We start from the raw sequence: 6000 nt of genomic DNA on the forward strand, positions 1-6000 counted from the left end.
AAGAAAAGATGCTGAATATCAAAGAACTGTATTAGAGAATCACAAATTAAAACAATTAGATACCTCACACACCTGTTAGAAGGGCCAAAATAAAAAACACGTTGTGACAACACTGTTTGCTGGTGAGGATATGGGGCAACATGAACTCTCATTCATTATTTATGGAAATGCAAAATGTTGTTGTTAAGTTGCTAAGTCGTGTCTAACTCTTTGCGACCCCATGGACTGCAGCATGCCAGCCTTCCCTGTCCTTCACTACCTCCCAGACTTTGCTCAAACTCATTGAGTTGGTGATGCCATCCAACCATCGCATTCTCTGTTACCCTCTTCTCTTCCTGCCTTCAATCTTTCCCGGCATCAGGGTCTTTTCCAATAAGTCTCCTCTTCACATCAGGTGGCCAAAGTATTGGAGCTTCAACTTCAGCATCAGTCCATCCAATGCATATTCAGGGTTGATTTCCTTTAGGATTGACTGGTTTGATCTCCTTCCTATCCAAGGGACTCTCAAGAGTCTTCTCCAATACCACAGTTCAAAAGCATCAGTTCTTCATGGGAATGCAAAATGGTACAGCTACTTTGGAAGACAGCTTAGCAATTTCATGCAAACTAAACATACTCTTAACATATGGCCCAGCAATCACATTCCTTGGTATTTACCCAAATGAAGTGAAGACTTATGTCCACACAAAACCCTGCACATGAATGTGTATGCCAGCTTTATTTATAATCGCCAAAACCTGAAACAACCAAGATGGCCTTCATTAGGTGAACAGATAAACTGTGGTACATCCACACAGTGTAATATTATTTAGTACTATCAAGTCATCAAAGGCATGGAGGATATGTAAGTGCATATTGCTAAGTGAAAGAAGCTGATCTGAAAATGCTACTTTATGATTCCAACCACATGACATTCTAGAAAAGACAAAACTATGGAGACAATAAAAAGGTCAGTGATTTCTAGGGGTTTTGAGGGAGGGGATGAGGATAAATGGTGGGACTCAGAGGATTTTTAAGGCAGTGAAACCACTCTGTTTGATGCTTAATGGTAAATACTTATCATTGTACATTTGTCCAAACCCATAGGATGTACAACATTCAGAGTAAACCCTAATGTGGACCCTAACCGTGAACCCTGAACAATAACGATGTGTCCATGTAGGTTCATAGGTTGTAACCACTATACCTCTGTGGTGCGGGATATTGCTAGTGAGTGGAGGAGGCTTGCATTTTTGGGGACAGGGGTATTTGGGAACTCTCTGCACCTTCAGCTCAATTTTGCTGTGAATCTTAAAACTGCTCAAGAAAATAAAGTCTATTTTTAAAAAGTCGACATGAGAGAAATTGTCTTCCGATACCATTCTGTCCTCCTCTTAAAAATGTCCTTTTGTTTTCAATTTTTTATTATGGCTGAAGTCAACTCTTTACTTGGGACTCAGCCTCTTTGATGAAAACTTGAGAGATCTGAGCTTTAGTTCCATGAAAGCCACTACATGTCCTGTCTTATAAATCACCTCTTCTGGCCCTCATTCTTTCTATGTAGTGGGGGTGTTGGGTGTGCTGGAGCTGGTGTGGGTGCTGAATGGGTGGTGCCGGTGGAGGAGATGATGGTAGTTGTGGTCGGCTCGGTGATGAAGGTGGTGAGCACGGCACCGGGCAGGGTAGTGGTGGTCCTTAGCTTGGGCGTGACTGTTGTGGAGCTGGTGTAGGAGCTGGCAGAGGGGATGGTGGGCATGGTTGTGACGGTGGGGGTGGAGGTGGTGGGCATGGAGGGGAGTGGTTGCAGTAACAGTAGAGGTGGTGGAGATGGAGGTGGAAGGAGAGGTGGCGAGGGAGGGGTTGGTCCAGATGGCCTCAGGTTTTTTCCCAGAGCTGCTCTTCTCTGTTCTTAGATCTGTGCTGTCATTTCTGTGGACAGTGGTCGGCCTCTGAGGCTACCAGTGGAACAAAGCGGAAAGGAAGAAAAGATTCAAAATCAGCAGGGCCAAATGCTTTTACTTACTTTACAGTTTGTAAGGTTCTACATTTGTATTTTGGGATCCTCTTCTCCAGTATTCTTGTCTGGAAAATCCCATGGATGGAGGAGCCTGGCAGGTATAGTCCATGGTGTCACAAAGGGTCAGACACGACTGAGCAATTTCACTTTCACTTTCTGTAGTATTTGTGGAGTATAAGTTGAATTAGGGAGGTTATTCTCAGTCAAGAGTTCATCAGACACCTACGTCTTCCACCAAACTGCTGGAATTGAGATGAAAAAGAGAACACTGTATTGGAATTTTGCTGCACAAAATTTGAATTTGGGGATTATGTCAGACTCTCAAAAAGATGCCACACAAATTAGGAGAATTCTAGAGATTTAATTTACAAAGAGATATTTACAGAGGCATGGCCAGGGTGAAGGGACATCACCAGGGATGGTGTGGGAGCCTGGGTTACCACCGCTAGTCTTGCTTATAAGAGCAAGCCGTTGCCAGCATCCAGGAGAGACCATGGTTTGTGTGATAGAGGAACTTCTGTAGCGGGCTCCAGCCAGCAGAGGAGATTCTGTAGAGATGTAGCCAGGTCAGTGGACTTCACTGTCCTCCCTCCCTCCAGTCTCCTACCTGGGATCCCCACTGGCCAATCCCTAGAAGAGCCAGAGGGCAGGGGAGCCCACTGAGGTGGTTCACCCCATAAGTCTTCTGGGCAGAGAGCAAGGTGGAGACAGAAGGAGAATGGACCTGGAAGGGCAAACATATGTCCCTGGCCAGGATGGTTTAATTACCATTAATTCTTCCATTCAGTACATATGTTTTGAACATCTATGATGTTCTAGCTAATGTCCAGGCATGGCAGACAAAGTCTTTGCCCTCATGGAACTGTCATTCACTGGGTCATGGTATTAGGTGTGACATCAGGACTCTTGGGCCCAAAGTTGGAATGGCCATTTAGTTTGGAATATGCCCCGCCTGACCTCCCTCTGCCCCCAGTGCACATTTTCATGTCTAGTCAAGTGGGCCAGGTCAAGGGTTGCCACCCCTGTGCCCTTTCCTGACCCTGACCATGACGCATCCTGCCCCGCTGCACTGTGAGGCTTTACTTGACATAGAGGTCACTGTCCTGCAGTTTCCCTGGTGTGGTCGTGACCCCGCTAGGAGCCCTGTGTCCCTGTGCCTCGAAGGCTAACTGGCACTTACTAAGTACTCAGAGAGTAGAGGCGTGACAGGCATTTGAGGCATGATAATCAGTGGGTTTTTTTTTGCTCTCACGGATATTAGTGCTCTGTTTTCCCACTTTTGGCCATGCTTCCCTCCCAACCTTTTTTTTTTTTTTTCATACTTTATTTATTTTTGGTTGCTTCGTTGCTGCACGAGGGCTTTCTCGAGTTACGGTAAGCAGGGGCTACCCTTCGTTGCCAAGTAAAGACTTCTCACTGTGGTGGCTTCCCTTGTTGCAGAGCACAGGCTATAGGTGCGTGGGCTTCAGTCGTTGCAGCACATGGACTTACTTGCCCCACGGTATGTGGCATCGTCCCGAAGCAGGGATCAAACCTGTGTCCCCTGCATTGGCAAGGTGAATTCCTATCCACTGGACCACCAGGGAAGTCCCCATGCTCCCCTTTTATCCTCTTCTTAGATCTCATTGTCCTCATAGACTCCACCCCACAGCAGCCCCACCCCTTTGTACTGATGACGGTTCCCACCCACAACCAAACTGTTTCCCCCTTGTCCCCTGTGGGCCACAGGGCTCTCCTCTTTAGCCAGCCGTGAGCTGGACTTCAACCCAGGACTGTGAGTTTCAGAGCCAAGTCTTCTGCTGCTTCTGGTGTTTGCAACCCCCTGCTCCCCAGCCCCACTGTAGATGATGTGAGAGTGCAGATGATAACTACTGATTGTAATGATGAGCAGTTTCTGAGCCAAGAACACGGGGAACCCCTTGACTCGCATTGTCTCATTTAATTCTCACGACAGCCCCATGAGGCCATAGCTTGGCATCCCCATGTGATGGATGTGTAAACGGGTTCAGAGAAGTTTTTGGTGGCTTGTCAGACCGTCCACAGCTGGTCAGCAGTGGAGCCTGACCTTGAACCCAGGCTGTCCAATTCCAAATCCTGCTCTAATAACCACATCTCTACCCTCTGCTATTCTCCCCACACTCTACCCCTTCCCCATCCAACACAGAGTCTAGAGCAGATCTGGGCATAGAGAAGGTGCTTAATAAATGCATGCTGATGGATGGTTGGGTGAGGTACCCCGTGACTGATCAACACGCTGGAGCCCCTGACACATCTTGGGACACAGTAGCGACAGGAAAGACTCTGCAGTTTAAGCTTTGCCTCCAGAAGCCAGCATGTCCTCCCTGTAACAGCTGATGTCCTTTGTCTCCCCAGACTGAGGCACTGGCTGGGCTTCCAGACCTCCCAGGACATAACTCCTGACAAGTAGCCTTTGCTTCCAGAGCAGAAATAGCAGGCGGAAAACCCAGGTCCCTCTCTCAAGCCCCTCTGAATCAGAATGGCGGGAGCCCATAAAACGGCCAGTTATGAAGTGTCAGTGTCTGAGACAACTGCTTCTTTATTGCATAAGCACTCACCAGAAATTGGTTCATTTCTGGGCAGGGGCTAATGGAAAAAGAGAGCAGCTTTCCATGTATTTATTATGTGAAACCTAACATATGGGGAATATGTGTGGCAATATGTAATTAGACATAAAACGAGCCAGACTTGAGGAATTGCCAAGAATCTGCAGCAGGATAATGAAGCTGCTTTACTGGGTTTGAGCATTATCTTTCTTTGCCAGTCCATCACTGTACTCCACTACCCCACTTACCTGTTGAAGAATACCTGGCCAGGCATCATCTTTGATTAGTTCCCATGTCTTTTCCAAGGCAAGGATATATTCATCTTGATCCCCTGGACTCAAAGGAGATGGACATAGAGAAGGTGGGTGTGGAGGGTATGAGGCCCATCCCAGGAAGTGGGTGATAGAAGTAAGTGGCCTGCTGTCCCCAGTCCTGCTTGGACTGGGTCACCTGTTATCATTTACGACACACCAGCTGGACAGGTCAGGGAGGGAGTACTGGGGGCCAGAGGGAGACTGTGGTGGCTTCTAGTTTCAGCTCTGTGGCAGTCTTGCTTTGTGATCTTTCCCAAATCACTGGAATTCCTAGGGCCTCAGTTGCCTACTTTGCAGAATGGGGGTGATTCACCCAAGAAGCCCAGGTACAGGAATATGTACTGGGTGATTGTGACCACAATGTGAAAGAGAGCCTGCTGTCCTGACCCTTCCACAATAACCTGTCTGGTGTTTTCTTCATCACCACGGGTTGATTTCAAATGTTTCATAACGCTATACCAGAACAGGTCACTGTGTGTGTTTTTTCCCCTGTTCATATAGAAGATCGGTTACATATACACCTGGCACTTAGCAGGTAACTGAGCTCTCCCTTGCCTTGGAGATAATTGCTCGCCAAATTCTGCCAGTCTTACCTCCTTAAACTCTTTTGCATCTGTCCTCAACATCTCCTTTTTCTCTGTAACTGCCCTGGTGCGGTGTCTTTTTCCCAAACCATGACAACGGCCTCTCAATCTGAACTGGGCTAGTGAATCTTGTTTCTGTCTCTTCCCATCCCCCGCACCCACCCCTCATCCTCTCTCCATCATTCTCTGCCCTGCTCAGTGTCCCCAGAAACTGACCCCTGTAGTCTTCCTTCATGGGAACTGTGTTGCCAGCAGCTCTGGCTTCTGCCCCTGGAGAGCCCCAGGAGGAGATATGAGGGTGGGTTCTTCTTGCTCCAGGCTCCAGTCCTTCTTGGAGCCATGTTTCTGGCTGTGATTACTTCCCCAGGGTCTGCACCTCTGGCTCTTACCTAGTGATGCAGTTTCTTGCTCTTGCTTGGCAGGCCTAGCTAACAGTGGCAAAGCCTTCCCACTGCTCATCTCCAAGGGTTTTTTTCATCCCTCATTGGTCCCACTGACACCTCCCTGAACGATGGGCTTATTTACACATGGACTGAGCCCCC

This window comes from Bubalus kerabau, chromosome 1, assembly GCF_029407905.1.
Source record: "Bubalus kerabau isolate K-KA32 ecotype Philippines breed swamp buffalo chromosome 1, PCC_UOA_SB_1v2, whole genome shotgun sequence".
Taxonomy (NCBI): Eukaryota; Metazoa; Chordata; class Mammalia; order Artiodactyla; family Bovidae; genus Bubalus; species Bubalus kerabau.